Source organism: Pyxicephalus adspersus, chromosome 11 (assembly GCF_032062135.1).
Source record: "Pyxicephalus adspersus chromosome 11, UCB_Pads_2.0, whole genome shotgun sequence".
Lineage (NCBI taxonomy): Eukaryota > Metazoa > Chordata > Amphibia > Anura > Pyxicephalidae > Pyxicephalus > Pyxicephalus adspersus.
Genome location: NC_092868.1, coordinates 19,309,484 through 19,327,775, shown reverse-complemented (window position 1 = coordinate 19,327,775; position 18,292 = coordinate 19,309,484). Strand labels below are relative to the sequence as shown.

Below are 18,292 nucleotides of genomic sequence, written 5' to 3'. Positions count from 1 at the left end.
TGGCACTGCCTGGCTTCTCTTAGTTTTTGAAGCAATTTTCTCTTCCAGCAAACTGTACAGGTGATGGATGACCTGGCGAGACAGGCGGAAACGCATTTTGACATCCTGGTCACGCAAACTTTCCAGGCTGCTACGCTCCAAGAGGATGCGTGGTGCCCGGACTGTTTGGGAAGTATGAGCTTGCTCCTCTGGTTGCTGTTGTTGTTGCTGCCGCTCTTCTTCTGTTATGACAAGGAATGTTGAGTTTAAAGTCACAACAGCAGTTGTAAAGAGCAACTCTAGTTCCAAATTCGGATCCATGACAACAGCAATCCAAATCCTTGAACCGGTGCACATGTGCACATTGAATGCGCGTGCGCACGTACTAAATCCCTATAAATTTGCACAGTTTCTTAGCTATTCTGGTCATGCAAACCAAAACTTGGAGAAAAAAAAGAAAAAAACGGCAAAAGAACAAAGGCTGGGACAAGGACAAGTAGGAATACACCATTGACTTTATTCCTCCAAAAAATGTTTTGGGTGTGTTGTCCCATAACTTTTATTTTGTTACTTCTAGTTACATGGAGCCAAGGAGAATGGCCACCACCACTACTGCTACTCCCCCCACCACTACTACCACCCCAGGGTCTTCAGTCCATAGACCAACAGGCAGCTCCCTCAGGCCAGTTAGGTTGCCTGTGAAGCAGGCCAAGTAACATCTAGGCCCCTGGTCCCTCAACCTGGCACCAGTTTGAGCCGGACCAGGGATTCTGCTTCCGAGGCAACCAGCTTCACTCCTGAGCAAAATGCAGCCCTCATGGAGTCCTACGTACAACATTTTCCTAGACTCCGTGGGGGCTTGCACTCCCAGACTTCCCATGCTGTAAGGCAGGGACCCTGGGAGGAAATTGCCAGGAGTGTAAATGCAGTGGGCAGTACACAACGGACCATTACATAGTGTCAAAAACGTGTGAGTGACATCTTCAGACATGTCAAAAGGGTCCTGGGCACAGAGGCCGGAAGGAGTGGGACCTATCTCGAAAATCTTGTGCAGCGTCTCAAGGAGAATGAAAGATTGGCGTTGCCATTCATTGGGCCAGAAACGGTGGTAGGGGTGGACTACCGGGATGACTCTGATGCTTGGCAACCATGTAAGTTCAATCCTTTTACATTACCTAATTACCATTGTGAACTGATTTTTGCATTTTTGTGGGATTGTAACATTTTAGTCATTAGCATTGAGAACAAAACAGCATTGTGTTTTTACGTATTTATGCTTGGGGGTGAAATATGAGATCATTTTTGTAAAATGACCTCTTTGGTGTATTTTTACCTTCTTTTGACTTGCATTACCAATTTCTGTATTTCCTTTTTTTACAATAGTACACCCTGAGACACAGCAGTCCCCTCCTGCCCTCTGTGCTCGGGGTGATGTGGATGATGAGGATGTCACTTCACATCGAGATGCCACCGGCCTTCCTCCTGGTAAGATGAACCTTCATGAACCTCATGGTATATCTTGTTTGACATTGTGCACGTCTCTAATCATGTTTATAACCACATTCATGTGTAATTTGAGTGTTTCATTTCACACATTTTTGGCTCTGGGGTTAGATTTGTGGTGAACCGATCAATCCAAATTAACTTGGGTTAGAGTCAAGCTCACTCTTTCATTTGTTTTTGTGCTTTCATTAACAGATCACCATCTACAGGAGGAGGTTGTTGATCCACTGCAGAGAAGCCTGGAGGAGAATACAGGTAATTTGGTTTGTGTGTGTGTTCAGCCTTCCAAAAGCTAAGTAGTAACCTTCGATCTTTCTATAATATATCTATATATAGATAAAATTTGTTAGGTTTTCTTGCCAGAGGATTCTGGTGCAGCCCCCCTTTGGGAATGTGTGAGCCTAATATGTCAAAAAAAAATTTTGCGTGTGCGAAATATTTGGAACTTTTGATCTGTAAAGACTTGTCACCACAATCATTCATTTTGATGTGATATATCATGTGCCTTTGTAGAACATCCATATCTGCTGGTTTCTGGTTCTGAAGAGTTTTCATGGGCTGCATCCACTTTGGAGGTAGGCAAGAACTGGTCCATTAGTGTTTATTTTGGGATGTGTTGGGGGAATGAACCTTTCCCAATGTGGGGGGGTCCCGTGGCCGAGGCCAGGATATGGAGGTGGCCTGTGGCCAGGCTGTTAGGGTGGGCTGCGCCCGTGGCCGGGCTGGTGAAGTGGGCCGTGGCCGTGCCCGGTTTGGGCGAAATATGTAAATGGATGCCGGGTGCCAGGTGAGAACATTCTTCACATTCTTCCTGTCATTCTTCACTCAATTTTTTCAGGTCTCCATGAGATCGCCAGTGTTGGTTTGAGTTGGTATCCTGTGTGAAGACGCTTGTTTGTATCAAATAGCTTAATCTCTATTTTGTGTTTGCCCAAAGTCCACAGGTTAGTGACCCTCGGCCCAAGTATGCTCCAAATGCAGTTTTGCTATCTATTCCCTGAAGAATGTTCCAGTTTGTAAATTTGTCAAAGTGATTTTAATCAACTATGAAGTCTCAGCTCAATACTCTACAAGTATTGCTGTAATGACCTTAAAAAAAGCTAAACATTATTTCCAAATACACGATTGCATCTTTGTTCACTAAATGAACACAAATCTAGTTATGTCTAGGGACTAAATATGGCACACCTCATTTCTCTGACACTTGTCTGTAACAGATAAATGTGCTTGCTAATACTTGCTACTTTTCTGTTGGTTAAAATGACATACTAAGGTGTTCAGCTTTGTTTTCTATGCCAAATGTATTCTTGAATGATGTTACAATTACATATATTTTCAAGAGGACATATCTAACATGCCATACTCTGTTACTTTTAAGGTTACAGGATATTTGGAAAATAAAGTGACCAATGCAGGAATGGAGCAAACTACGCCAAGCTGCAAATATTCCCCTCCCCTGGGGATGTCTCCTCCTCCTCCTCCACATCCTGGGGGATGACCAGTCGCCTGTGTGGCCGCTGGATTATTTGCAGCCGCCCGCGTGATGGAGAGTTGGCTTTAATAACAAAATCAAATATACAAAATTAATAAGGGTAGTAAAATATAGGAAGTGAAAAACAAAGAGTTCTAGGCTAAACAATACTACTTTAGACAAACAACAAACATTCTAAAACACCGCCCCTTAACAAGAGGGGAAGACAAAATGCAAAACTTACCAGACAGGATGGGGTCCCCCACTTTGCGCACCAAATCCGGTCTCATCTGCTTTAGGTTGCTCCAAATGTGCTGGATTTGGCCGACTGTATGTGCATGTACATAGTTGTCAACAGCCAACTTTAGGTCGCTTAGCCACATTTGTCCCTTGTGAAAACCCACAACCTTCATTGCCAACAAACTGCATCACTTCCATAGCCATAATTAGCTTGGCCCCAGGAATAACCTTTCTTTCTTGTTTGGCACGGTGTAAACAGCAAAACAGATGAGATGACATAACTTGAATTCTTTAGCACTGTGCAATTTAAGAACTAGCTGTATATTATACTGTTACATTTGGTCAGTACTTACCTCTCTTATTTTTTTCATCTCCTTGTACAAACACAGCCAGTTCCACATCGAGGGAGGCAGCCAGCCCTCCTGAGGAGCTTCCGAGCCCCCCACCACCGCCACTCCAACCCTGGCGACATGGCAGACATCCTCCTGGTAAGTTTATATTTTCATTTGTTTGGTTTTAAAAAGGACAGTACTTTTAAAAAATGTTTGGACCAAACTCTTCCAGTTAATATATTATTTGTTTTTTCCTCACCCGCCAGGAAGTAGACAGGATAGCCTGTATTGGCAGCACCGGAGGATGTCTGCCATGGAGCACCACTTGGACCCTCCTCGGGATCTGCCCAGACGGTACCGCTTTTAAAAAAAAAATTTGTATGTTTCAAAATAAGTTTGGTTATATTATTATATTGTTATATTTGTTGGGGTTTGCACAATTTAAGTTATTGGGGGGACATTCAAAAAATAAAACTTTTGTAAAAAAAACTAAAAGCCTGATTTTGTGAATTTATTTGGATTTTTATTTCAGTGCACATTTCAAAGATTTTTCCAGCCTGGCCAATCCAATTCCATCCCTAAAAAACATAAAAAAGAAACCTTAGTTTTTACACAATGGGTATTTGAACCATAAAATATTGAACATGCTCTTATCCTACACAAACCTGTTTTGCAGCTTGGCCGAGTTTGCTCCATTCCTCCATTGGTCACTTGGTCAAAATATCCTGTGACCTTAAAAATAACAGAGTTGGGTATGTTAGATATGTCCTCTTCAAAATATATTTATTGTAACATCATTCAAGAATACATTTGGCATAGAATACACAGCTGAACACCTTAGTATGTCATTTTAACAGAAAAGTAGTTGACCTATTAGCAAGCACATCTGTTACAGACAAGTGTCAGAGAAGTGCGGTGTGCCATATTTGGTCCCTAGACATAACTAGATTTGTGTTCATTTAGTGAACAAAGATGCAATTGTGTATTTTGAAATAATCTTTAGCTTTTTTTAAGGTCATTACAGCAATACTTGTAGAGTATTGAGCTGAGACTTCATACTTGATAAGAATCACTTTGACAAATTTACAAACTGGAACATTCTTCGGGGAGTAGATAGCAAAACTGCATTTGGAGCATACTTGGGCCGAATCAAAAGAAACTTAGATAGGTAAAGTGTCAAAGTGCGAGGGTTACTAACCTGTGGACATTGGGCAAACACCAAATAGAGCTTAAGCCATTTTATAAAAACAAGCGTCTTCACACAGGATACCAACTCAAACCCACACTGGCGATCTCATGGAGTCCTGAAAAAATTGAGTGAAGAATGACAGGAAGAATGTGAAGAATGTTCTTACCTGGCATCCGGCATCCACTTACATAGTTCGCCCAAATTGGCCACTGCCCACTTCACCAGCCTGGCCACGGGCACGGCCCACCCTAACAAGCCCGGCCACGGGCCACCTCCACTTCCTGGCCTCGGCCACGGGACACCCCCACAGCACGCCCACGGTCCATCTGCACAGCACGGGTGCGAGTGCGGCCCACCTCCAGAGCATGTCACCGGCCAGGGGCACGGGGTGGACTGGCAGGGGCATGGGGTGGAGGGGCAGGGGCACAGGGTGGAAGGGCAGGGGCACGGGGTGGACGGGCAGGGGCACGGGGTGGAGGACGGGCACGGGCACAGGGTGGAGGATGGGCAGGGGCACAGGGTGGACTGGCAGGGGCACAGGGTGGGCTGGCAGGGGCATGGGGTGGACGGGCAGGGGCACTCATTGGCCGGGCAGGGGCACAGGGTGGAGCCGGGGGGAAGAATAGAGCTGGCTGCTCTGCAGGTGATGGGGGGCCAGCAGGGTGAATAGTCACCTGATGTAGACGAGATTGTTGGCCTAGGGATTCACTTAACATGTTACAGAGATGGTCAACTCTGAACATGTAGGCACCCAAAGTGGCCAATTGTCCTTGGACCGATTCTATCAGACGATGCACAGCCGCCAGATATTGTTGGTTAAATTCTCGGTCCTGGCGATTTTGATTTATGTTTTCTTGTAGGACCGTAGAGACTGGTTCCAAATTATCTGAACTTGGGGCAGGCATCCTTGACTCCACTAATCTATCAAAATGGCTAACCAGCCTCTGACTGAGGTTTATAAGCTGGCTGCCCACACTGGGTTCACCCAATCCACCTGCATCCACTGGTTGCTATAAAGGGAAAATAAAAAATTACTACAATATCACATAACTTTGTGGGTCACCATAACATTATGCAGACAGCATCCTGACATTGAAACATCAGCTAATGTTAGACTAAATGTTAGACACATTTTTTCTGAATCATATACATTAAACATGGGTTGCTTACTGAAACCTCGGGTGTCTCCTCTTCTGATTGTGGTAAATGTCCACCTGAGGGTCCCTAAACAAAAAAAACAAAAAACACAAATGGAACACATTGGGAAAGGTCCTTCCCCCAACACATCCCACAATAAACACTAATGGACCAGTTCTTGCCTACCTCCACAGTGGATGCAGCCCGTGAAAACTCTTCAGAACCAGAATCCAGAAGACATGGATGTTCTACAAAGGCACATGATATATCACATCAAAATGAATGATTGTGGTGATAAGTCTTCACATATCTAAAGTCCTAAATATTTTGCACACGCAAAATTATTTTTGACATATTAAGCTCACACATTCCCAAAGAGAGGCTGCACCAGAATCCTGTGCCAAGAAAACTTACCAAATCTTATCTATATATAGATATAATATAGAAAGATCGAAGGTTAATACTTAGCTTTTGGAAGGCTAAACATTAGTGTTGTTGTTCGAATTCGGGTCGTCCTAATGTTCGACCCGAATATGACCGTTCGAATTCGGGTGGACCCGACCTGAATTTTGCTGCATTCGATTACCCGAATTCGTCCCTCCCACAATGCACTCAAACAACTGGGTACTTCCCCCATGATGCACAGTGCCCTCCAATTAGAGCAGGGATGCCCTCTTCATCTTTGTTGTGGCAGACAGCCGATTGGCTGTCTGTCACTGCATGCCACACAGGCAGCACACTCCATCTCAGAGCCCACTGCCTCCTCCTCCTGCTGTAAATGATGCTGCTACTTGCCCAGTACCTGACTTTAGATGCCAGAAACTAATGCCGTCCACACTTCGCCACAGAGCCCACCACGTCCTCCTCCTCTTGTTGTAAATGATGCTGCCACCTGCCCGGTACCTGACTTTAGATGCTGGAAACTAATGCTGTCCACACTCCTTCTCAGAGTCCACCGCCTCCTCCTCCTGCTGTAAATGATGCTGCCGCCTGACCAGTACCTGAGTAATTAATTACCGCACACCTGCTCTCTGTTCTGTGCTTATTTACAGTCCTTTACAGGTCAATTAGAATTTTTAATGCTTGGAAGATCTTCTTTTGTGTAAGTGCAATCACAAAATAATTAATTTACTGTTACATTTGTTGCACTGTTTTTATACTTTTTGGTTGGCTTTGCAACACTACAAACTAATTGAGATCAAGCTGGATATATACTACTTAGCACTTTATATGTCACCTCACAATAGTATGAATTGTAAAAAATTCTCACCAAGCATTTGTGATCTAATTAAAATGTCATTGTAGTTTGTCTTGATAGAAATCAGACAGGCGAAAACGCCTTTTGACATCCTGGTCACGCAAAGTTTCCAGGCGGCCACGCTCTAAGAAGATGCGTGGTGCCCGGACTGTTCGCTCTTCTGGTTGTTGCTGCTGCTGTTGTTGATGTTGCTGCTCTTCTTCCAGCATAATATATGTGCTGTTTAATGCAACAACAGCAGTAGCGTAGAGCAAATCAAGGTCCAAATTTGGCTCCATGACAACAGCAAGCAAAATCCTTGAATGGCTCACATTTAAATGAACATGCGCGCATACGCGCGCGTTTGCGTGCATCTGCGCGTACATGCAAGTGCGCGTTGGCGCGCGTGTGTATCCCTATAAATTTGCAGTTTCTTAGTCATTCTGGTCATGCAAACCAAAACTTGCAAAAAAAAAAAAAAGGAGAAAACGGAAAAAGAAAAAAAAACAAAGGAACAACAACAGGTAAGAATACACCATTGACTTTATTCCTCCAAAAAATGTTTTGGGTGTGTTGTCCCATAACTCTTTTATTTTTTCACTTCTAGTTACATGCACATAAATGTTTAAAACATTTAAACAGCGCAAACATTTTTTTTAGGGCTAAGGGTAATATGTGTGCCATTAGAAAGAATGCTTTTTTAGGGGAACAGTGACTTTTAATGCAAGCTCGCCAGTGTAAAGCTGCTGGAGATGCGCGGCTCCGGCTGCGAGCTTTTTCAGTTGCTGAATTGCGCGACGGCGTACGATTTCGGATCGTGAATACGAATGCGCGAGCACCCGATTCTGCTTGATGAATTAGGGCCAAAGTTTGGTCTGAACATCTGGATCGAGAAATTAGATTCAACGTCGCTGCAGAAAATGTGAGTTCCCAGTCTCGGATTTTCTTTTTTACAGATGAATATGACAACCTTTATATTCAGCTGTCACCTATTCTAATCTTCTTTGTAGAAAATATAGGGGTAGATAGATAGAAAGATCTGCTGGCTGGTTCCCTCCATTGTCAGCCATTACCTCATCCCAATCAGGTAAGTGCTAAATTATTTACTTTATACATTAGCCTAAAAAGTGGTATCTTTTTTTGCAGGGTGGGGAAATCAAATTCGCCATATCCCATATTTAGATATCACTGGGCCTGCAAAGGTAAATATTAGTTAGTCTGCTTTTGTCAGAGGGAAGGGGGCCGCTCACTTATGTACTCAGTTCTGAAATGACAAATAATTTTCATTCATAATGGATATGTACACTAGTGAGATGCACACATACAGACAAAAAAAAATTAGCATAGAGTAGATATCACATAAATATACACATATATACACACATCAAAGCACACCCACAAACCCAATGCACACAAATGCATACACACTTACATCCAAACACAATCTAGTTATTAGATAAGGTCTAATATGAACACACATCCAACATTAGAAGAATGATGACTAGCATCAAGTAGTGTAGCGCAGTGTAGATTAGAGTAGGTCCTGCCCTTAAGAGTCTACCTTGTCGTGGTGGGCAGGCTTGTAATCATTTGGTCGGAAATGTGTCACAGAATGGGAGACGCAATCATTTCCCGCCAGTGACTTTCATTTTTGACCAGATGATTAAACCAAAGGACTCTTGATCAGGTCTGACACAAAATAGAATATGTTAAAATGTTAAACATCCAGCAATAAGCTTCTCAATATAACATTAAAGTAAAAAAATCACATAAATTAATTCTTGTTTACTATGTTTTTTATTTGTTTTTTAAAATTTGCTATTCTCCAATCAAATATAAATGGCACAGATTACTGATACTTTGTATTTATTAAACCCCCCCCAGCATTCTAATTCTGTCCATATTTCCAAATAAAAAGCGTTTTGCCACCTGCCACCAGTACCCAGCTCTAGATGCTAGACTAGACTCAAGCTCAATAGGGTCTTTTTGCTCCATTGATTCTGCCAAGCCCGTTCCCTTAAATGTGGTTTCGCTACATAGTAGGTACGGATTGGAATCTCGCTCATCCATTCATGTCTCCGTTAGCTACTGCCTCTACACTGTCAATATAGGTGATGGCTTTACATTGCAATGCCCTCCTTGCTCCGTCTCAAGGCCCACCACCTCCTCCTTCCAGTACCCAGCTCTAGATGCCAGACTAGACTCCATCTCACCTTCTTTCCCCGCTGATTTCTCCAAGCCCAATCCCTTTCATGTGGTTTCGCTACATAGTAGGTAGGGATAGATTGCAATCTCGCTCATCCATTCATGTCTCCATTAGCTACTGCCTCTACATTGTCCATAAAGGTGATGGCCTTCTGTTGTAATGCACACCTTGTTCCGTCTCAGGGCCCACCGCCTCCTCCTCCTCCTAGTACCCAGCTCTAGATGCCAGTTAACAATGCCATCCACACTACTCAGGGCCCACCGCCTACTCTTCTTGCTTTTACTGCTGCTGCCTGCCCACTGTCCAATACCCAGCTCTAGATGCAAGACTAGACTCAAGCTCAACAGGATTTTCTTTCCCCACTGATTCCGCCAACCCCCTTTTTCTTTCTTGTTCTTTCACTTGATAGCAGGCCCTGAGACGGAGTGTGGAAGGCATTAGTAACTGGCATCTAGAGCTGGGTGTAGTTCATCTTTATTGACACCCTGAAGTGTGTAATCTGAAATTCGTGATTGAATGTAGAAGGCCAAATCTTCTGCTTCATCCATTGGTACTACACTTTATCGTACTGAATTTCTGTGTATGTTACCCTGGAACTGGGACGTGGGACAGCAGTCCCTCTGTATATGTTGGGGGGATGCGATGTGAAACACCGGTATATTTAATGGGAACCGAGAGGTCCTGGATGACCACATTGAGCCATGAAGTTATTGAGCTCAGCAGACGTCTGGAGACTTCTACACAAAAAGTATGTGGCCGTCCTGGGAGACTCCATTCAAAGATCCCTCAACAAGGGTCTTGTGTAAATACTGCAGAATGATTACTTTCGGACTGAGAAGCAGCTGAAAGGGAAGGGTGAGATGTCATTTGCAAACGACACGTTGGGAGATCTCTGGCTGAAATGCACAATGCCATAATTTAACGCCAAGTGCGTCATTACAGAACTCTTTGACACTGTCCATATGGGTGATGGCCTCAACCTCTAATGCCGTCCTTGCTCCTTGTCAGGGCCCTACGCCTCCTCCTCATACTGTAACTGATGCCGTCTGCCCAGTTCCCAACTCTGGATGCCAGTTACCAATGCTGTCCACGCTCCGTCTCAGTGCCCACCGCCTCCTCCTACTGCTGCTGCCACCTGTCACTTGTAACGTATAACAGAGCTGTCTAGCTGGCTAATTTTTGGACTGAAAGACCGCCCTCAGAGACCTCTGCCTGTACTCTAAAGCCTGTGTATGGCTTGTAACAGAGCAGTGAAACCTGGCGGCTAATTTTTGGACCAGAGGAACCCCCTCATGTCCCTCTCTGACTGTACTCTGGGACCGTGTAAAATCCAGTATGTTCCCTTGGCCGCCCCATAAAATGGCCTTGCCAGCAACAGAAAAAAGACTTCTTTATTTTATTTTTACTTGTACAGTGTTGTGCAGAGATGGGAGAGTCTTGACATGTCTTTTAAAATGTATTTATAGGCTGTGGAAGCTCTCCACCGACCCGAATAACAACCCAAATTTTTCCCCCATTGACTTTAATGGAGTTCGAATTCGATGTTCGATCACCCGAATAATTATGCATTATTCGACCGAATAGCGGTCGAATTGAATAGTGACCTATTCGACCAACACTACTGAACACACACACAAACCAAATTACCTGTATTCTCCTCCAGGCTTCTCTGCAGTAGATCAACGACCTCCTCCTGTAGATGGTGATCTGTTAATTAAAGCACAAAAACAAATGATGGAGTGAGCTTGACTCCAACCCAAGTTCATTTGGATTGATCGGTTCACCACAAATCTAACCACAAAACATGTCACTCCCAGAGCCAAAAATGTGTGAAATGAAACATTCATATTACATATGAGTGTGGTTATAAACATGATTAGAGACACGTGCACAATGTCAAACAAGATATACTATGAAGGTTCATCTAAACTAAAGTTTTAGTTTGCATGCAGAATGGCTAAGAAGCTCTCTGCAAATTTATAGGGATACAGCACGTGTGCACGCTAGTGCGAAAGCAAGTGCGCATTTAAATGTGCGCCGGGTCAAGGATTTTGCTTGCTGTTGTCATGGAGCCCAATTTGGAAGTGCACTTGCTCTTTGCCACGGCTGTTGTGACATTGAATACAACTCTGCTTGTCACTGCAGAAAAAGAGCGACAGCAACAACAGCAACCAGGGGAGCAAGCTTGTGGTTCGCGACGGCTCCGGGACATCTTACTGGAGACATCTTACTGGAGAGTAGCGGCCTTGAAAGTTTGCGTGACCAGGATGTCAAAAGGTGTTTCTGCCTGTCTTACCAGGTCATCCATGACCTGTACAGCTTGCTGGAAGATAAAATTGCTCCAAAAACCAAGAGAAGCCAGGCAGTGCCAGGAATGACCAGGCTATTGGCCACTCTTTGGCCATATTTTAGGAAGGGGTTCCTTTCAAACCTCCTCGGCCTTAATTTGTGGACTAAGCCAGCCTACAGTTTCCAGGGTTTTTATGAAGGTCATCAATGCCATTGTGGACCTTGTCCCACTATATATTCACTTCCCTCAAACAGCTCAGGAGTGGAGGAAGGTAAAGGTGGATTTCTTCAGGCGAGCGAGATTTCCGAATGTTTTGGGGGCCATCGATGGCACCCATGTGGCCATTCAGGCACCTAAATTGCAGGAAATCGTGTTTCGCAACCGGAAGGGATATCATTCACTGAATGTACAAATAGTCTGTGATGCCAATAGGAAAATCATAGGTGCATGCACAGGTTTCCCGGGATCGTGCCATGATGCCTATATTCTGCGTCAGACAGCCCTCTACCAGAAATTCATCTCGGGAGAAATGCCTGAGGGCTGGTTAATAGGTAATGTATAATGTCGTTACTGTAATACAAATAACAGTAGTAAAATCCTATTATGTTGCTATGTCCCTTTGCATTGTCAGAATTCCAGGCTATCACATATATTGTATATATCTCATATTTTGTGCTAACATCTAATTTAGCAAATAGTTTAGAAATATTGTACAATATTGGGAGCACGGGGGAAGAACTAACTTTCATATATTCCCGGAAGCCCTAGTATAATTACAATGTTCACAGCTCACAGTACTTCAGTGTGGTAGTCAGTAGTAACAATGTCTCCTAACAACCAAAAAGCAATAAAGTGAACGAAGAGCACAACCCTTAGCAACCTTTGTAAAAAAAAACTCTAGTGTTACACTGCATTAACAGAACACTTACTATACCAAGAACTAACATGTATTATGTTTGTCTTTTTACAGCTGATAAAGGATACGGGCAGCTTCCATGGCTTATGACAGCTGTGCGTCACCCCCGGTCTGAAGCGGAGCACAATTACAACAAGGCTCTGCAAAAACAAAAAAGCCAGGGGGTTGTGGAGCAAACCATTGCGCTGGTAAAAGCACGGTTTCTGTGCTTGGCGCGGCCCGGTGGTGAGCTCCTATACGCACCATGGAAAGCTGCCCGAGTCATCATGGCATGCTGCGTCCTGCACAACCTGTGCCTGCAACATGGGGATACCTGGGACATTCCAGAGGAACTCGAGCCAGAGGTACATCAAAATCCTGCCTCTGGCTCCCAAAGCACAGCAGAGGGACGTCGAGTCAGAGATGAACTTATTGCTAATGTCTTTGCGCGTGAGTATTTACATATGTTTACGATGCATGCATTACATATTTCAGCACATCATGTTTGGGTTACAAACCAACCTAGGAGTTGAAGTCATAGAAAGCACACTTTAATCGTTTGGGAAATGAAATAGCAGACATATTTGTGTAAGAGCTGGACCTTTTTATGACACTTTAAAAAAACACATTACTAAACTAGGGTAGAGTGCAATTTAGTTAAGATTTGCGCAAGCATTGCTTATGAAGCCAGAAAAGAATGAAAAATACTATCCAGTAGCATGTAGTTACCACTAAAGCATGATTACCCATGCTGCTTAACACATCCTAATAATGTAATCTATTTCTTTACAGGGCGATAACATCCCTCTGCTGTGCTGCCAAGCCTCTGGAATGTCACATCACGGACTACCGTACATTCGTGGATGATATTGCTTCCGGTTAAAGGAGAAATCCACCTTTATGTTCCTCCACTCCCAAGCTGATGTGAGGAAGTGAATATATAGTGGGCCAAGCTCTAAAATGGCACTGAAACCTTCATAAACACTCAGGAAACTGTAGACTGGCTCAGTGCACAAATTAAGGGCGATGTGGTTTGAAAGGACACCCTTTCTAAAATATATAGAGAGTCCAGGAGCCTCGTCATTCTTGGCAAAGCTTAGCTTCTCTTGGTTTTTGCTGCAATTTTACCTTCCAGAAAAATGTACAGGCAAAAACGCCTTTTGACATTCTGGTCATTGGTTTGAGCAAAGCAATAAAATATGTTTGGCACTAAGTTAAATTGTCCTTGGCATTTTTCTATACAAAATGACTAATACGATTAGAATCATGTAATCACATAAATAAAGCATACTATCTGGTATGTAAGAGTGCTTGACCCTGCTTGTGAGTTTGGCAATCAATGTGGTTTGATGTTGTGCTTGGCAACCTGGACCTCCTTTCATCACTATCAGGTGTGTTAGAATGAGTATGCAACTCAGCTAGACAACTAATTGACAACCAGTTTGGACAGAAAGTGGAAGTGTGTTTGTATACAATAGTGCTAAGATCAGGCAGCACAGTACAATGACAACAAACCTATAACACTAGCACAAACGAACAGAGGAGTTGTGTGCCAGCAAATCAATATGTGTGTGCAAATGTCAGAGTAATAAATATGTACATAATACATTCAAAAACCAATATGTGACTTTGAAAATGGGACAAAGGCAAACAGGGGGTTCAAGTAGTAGTTTGGAGTGGAAATCATGCAGACATTTGTCATGAATATTAGTTTAAAAAAAATGACAAAACATTGCAGAAGATTTGCTAAACAACAGATTATGTCATTACAAACCAAGCACAAAAACTTGGATATGTATTTATATGCATTTAAATGTATTTTGACATACATACACAAGTAAAATCACTAAATGTTTTTTTAACCACCTTTGGCAATAATCCTTTTTTCAATTATTTGATTTCTATCAAGCCAAGCTACAATGACATTTTAATTAGATCACAAATGCTTGGTGACAGCTTTTTACAATTCATACTATTGTGTGATGACATATTATGAAGTGTTAACTAGTATATATACAGCTTGATCTCAATTAGTTTGCAGTGTTGCAAAGCAAACCAAAAAGTATGAAAACAGTGCAACAAATGTAACAATAAATAATTAATTTTGTTAATGTTACCTAAAAAAGTAGCACTTACCCAAAAGAAGATGAAGCATTAAAGATTCTAAATGACCTGTAATAGACTGTAGGTGCGCAAAGAACAGAGAGCAGGTGTGCACCAATTAATTGCTATGATCTCACCATTGACAGCTTAACAGATCCTCCTTAATCGCGCAGCTGAAAACTAATCGCCCTAATTGACAGATTCGTGACCCCTATTGCTCATTGCTCATTTATCAAGGCAGGAATCTGGCTGGCAAGTGAAGGTGTGTGTACTAGCACTCGGCTCCGGACTGCGGGAAAACGGCTCGTATGTTGGCGCGTAAATACACGTGTTCAGTGTACGTGCATCTCATTGATGAATCAGGGCCAGATAATCAACTACTAACACAGAAAAAGCAGCAAAAATTGAGAATTTTATAATCATGGGAGATTTCAACTACCCTGACATTGACTGGAGTAATGGCACTACAGGAACAGCAAAAGGGAGGGAATTTGTGAATTTATTAAGATAAGATAATTTTATTGGATAGTCTACAGAAGCCCCAACTAAAAATGATACTCTGCTGGATCTAGTTCTTTCTAACAATGCAGAGCTTGTTACAAATGTGCATATAAATGAGAATCTGAGTAGCAGTGACCATAATATGATTTAATTTAATGTAAGTTGTAAACAGGAAGCAAAAACAGGAAAAATAAAAACATTTTATTTTAAAAGAGCATATTTTCCATTATTAGGGGTGGCTCTTTGTGATTTGGACAGGGAGACAATATTGTCCTCAGAAGAACACAGAATAGAAATGGGAATGTTTCAAGTCTGTTCTACAAAAGCACACTGAAAAATATTTTCCAATGGGTAAGACGTTTAGGGGGCTAAAATTAAAACCAATGTGGCTCACATCTGATGTTAAAACTGGTAATATCTGGGATATGTTTATTTCCCTAGTTGTTGAACTTGATGGACTTAAGTCTTTTTTCAACCTAACCTACTATGTACTATGTAACTTTACCCAATCCAAAATAGGATCCAGCACAAAATTAAAAACTCCTCCAAGAATCAAAAGCCCCTCTTTAAACTCTCCCAACTTATTTATTATCTTCTCCAAATAACTATGCTTAATTTAATTGAAGCACATATATTGTAGCTAACGTACCAGGATTACCATTGTCACACATACCTCTTCCTTGCTAAAACGCAGACGCAATTCTCCTGCGCATGTGGGCAGTTCTGACTCTGGGCGTGCCTTTGCTAGCAAGCTTTATCAGCTTCGCCGGTCAATCAGAAAAAAGCCTGTTAATCATCCCTGGCTATTTAGCTAGCTCACACACTGCACTCAGTGTTCGTGGAACGTGTCTCCATTGGTGCCGAGCCCCTAGTTCTGTTGAACTAGTTCAAGTACACTGTTGGCTACTTCAGTGTTTCCTCTGTCCAGCTCCAGCGTTAACCCCTTTTTATCCAGTCTGTTGGTTCCCAGCCAACTTTCCTGTGTTGTTTCAGTGTTTCTCTCTATCTGTGAATATTCCTGTGTCACCTGTGCTTTCTGTTGCTTCCAGTGTCTCCTGTGTCCGCAGTGGCCCCTGTGTTACAGGTGTCTCCTGGATTCCTGATAATTGACCCCTGGTGTGTGACCTGAACTCTCTTGCTTGCTGCCTGGACCCTGGACTTTCTTGACTATCCTTTTGCTTTGTAATTTGGTACCGTTCTTCATAATGCCCACCTTGGTGTGCCCAAGGACCGCAACCTGGCAGTAACCAGCAGCTCAACATCCTCACCACCAGAAGCTCTGGAGAAGACCTGGTTACTGCTTAGACTCTACGCCTTGGCCCTTCTCAGGGCTCACACCACCTCTGTACAAGCCGTAGCGCTCCCTAGTGGTCCTGTTCATAATAACCCTTTTAGGAAAAGCACTCTACATTCAATCCCCAAATATATATCCTGGAATTGTCAGTTCACTTTACTTGCAAACAATATACTCATTCCTTTAGATTTATTATCTCCTGAATAAGTATGATAACCCGATGGATATTGTCTAATATAAATTAATAGTGCTTTGTCTGAACAAAATGTGCCTCTTGCAAGAAGACCACCTGTGCCCCCTGAAGATGTAAATCATCGAATATAGACTCCCGTTTCTCAGGAATATTCAGACCCTTTAGATTCCACGATATAAACCTTATAAGATCCATATAATTTTCCAAAAATTAAAAAGGACCACACAGGAATACACAAAAGGTAAACATCAATTACAAGATACAACAACTGAACAAACATCCTACATGACACACCATTTTGCGACCCTGTCACTAGTGACCATGTCATTAGTGGGGGCTCCCACCTCAAAAATTACATAACCCTCCTTAACAATACCCTATGCTATACCCCAATACAATCTCCCACCAATCTTCCTATACAGTATTTGCCATAGACCAACACTTGCATGTCTATTTCATTACTCTCTTTAAGGCCCTTACAACAAACTAATCCTTTAAAAAAATATAGGTAATTTATTATCCCTATATGTTCTAATCTGAGCTTTACCCTGACTCCATCCTCTAACTATTCAAATATTCTACAACCCTACGACCTTAAAGTGTACCTAAACTCAGAGTTTTCTGAAAATACTTTCAAAAGGTAAAAATTCTGTTTGTTTGTTTTTTTAAGTGCAACACCCTTTTTTTTAAAAAACAAAAGGGTGCAGCACCGCCCCCCAATTAGCAATCGAGAATGAAGGGTAGCGCAAAGCCTCCCGGGATACCTAAGTCATGCATCTGGGGAGGCTCTTAGGTGCCCCTTCTGCGCATGCCCGGGCATCTCAGGCATGAGCAGGAGCCCTTTCGTCAAAAGGAGAAAAATTGCAGATTTCACACATGCGCAGCGAGATCGTCAAGTTTTTTGCCCAAGAACCTGGAAGAAGAGGAGAAAATAACGGCGCCTGGAGCGCCGGAACGAAGACGGATGCCGGGATGACGCAGGATCCGATGGAAGAGACCTCCAGACCAATCTACAGCCCTGTGGTATTGAAGGTAAGTGTATTTTTTTTGTTTTGGGGGACTTTTGAGTTTAGTTCCTCCTCCTTTAAAAAAGCCTAATTCCTAAATCCTAATCAATCCACATTAAATTTTTACATACTATTCTGTACATAATATCCATGAAATATCCTCATTAACTTGACCCAAATAACTATAGTGAACCACATCTCATCAAGAGATAACATCACATTTCCAACATCCTAAAGCGGAACTAAACTAAAAACAAAAAAAAAATTAAACTCACTTACCTTTAATTGATGGAGCTTGTCCTTTCCGCGATCCAGGCCTGTGTCGTCCTGGAATTTCTCTTCCTCTCGACGCAGAGGAAGTGCCAGGCGACGCCATCTTCTGTCTTCTTTTTTGTCTACTTCTTTGGTCTTCTTTCTTCGTCACCCGATCTTGAACTGTGTAGGTGCGAGATTGGGTGACCTAGCCACTGTGAAGGGGGAAAAAAAGAGAGACAATCAGCATATCTTTCCCTAAGATCAGAGTATGAGCTCAAGGAACAGCCAGAGCCTTAAGAAATGCGTGACATAGGTATCCCGGGAGGCTCTGCGCCCCCATTAGGTTTTGATCATCGTGGCAATCAAGACCTAAAGAGGCGGTGCTGCACCCTTTTAAAAAAAAAAAAAAAGGTGTTGCAAAAACAAAAAAACAACAACATTTTTACCTTACATAGAGGGG

General features: G+C 42.7%; 2 long non-coding RNA genes across 2 annotated transcripts in view; both read right to left on the bottom strand.

The window, feature by feature from the left end:
* Positions 1 to 4,034: 4,034 nt before the first annotated feature.
* Positions 4,035 to 5,130, bottom strand: LOC140341352 (uncharacterized). The gene is made up of 3 exons (XR_011922856.1): positions 4,724 to 5,130; positions 4,191 to 4,257; positions 4,035 to 4,103 (listed from the first exon to the last, which is right to left on the bottom strand). It is a non-coding gene; the product is annotated as an uncharacterized lncRNA (long non-coding RNA).
* Positions 5,131 to 5,391: 261 nt separating this feature from the next.
* The window catches only part of LOC140340664 (uncharacterized), a 47,726-nt gene continuing 34,825 nt past the window's right edge, over positions 5,392 to 18,292 (bottom strand). Inside the window, exons 2-3 of the long non-coding RNA XR_011922701.1 lie at positions 6,038 to 6,099; positions 5,392 to 5,938 (exon numbers count right to left, since the gene is read on the bottom strand). This is a non-coding gene — a long non-coding RNA (uncharacterized lncRNA). The remainder of the gene's footprint in view (positions 5,939 to 6,037; positions 6,100 to 18,292) is intronic.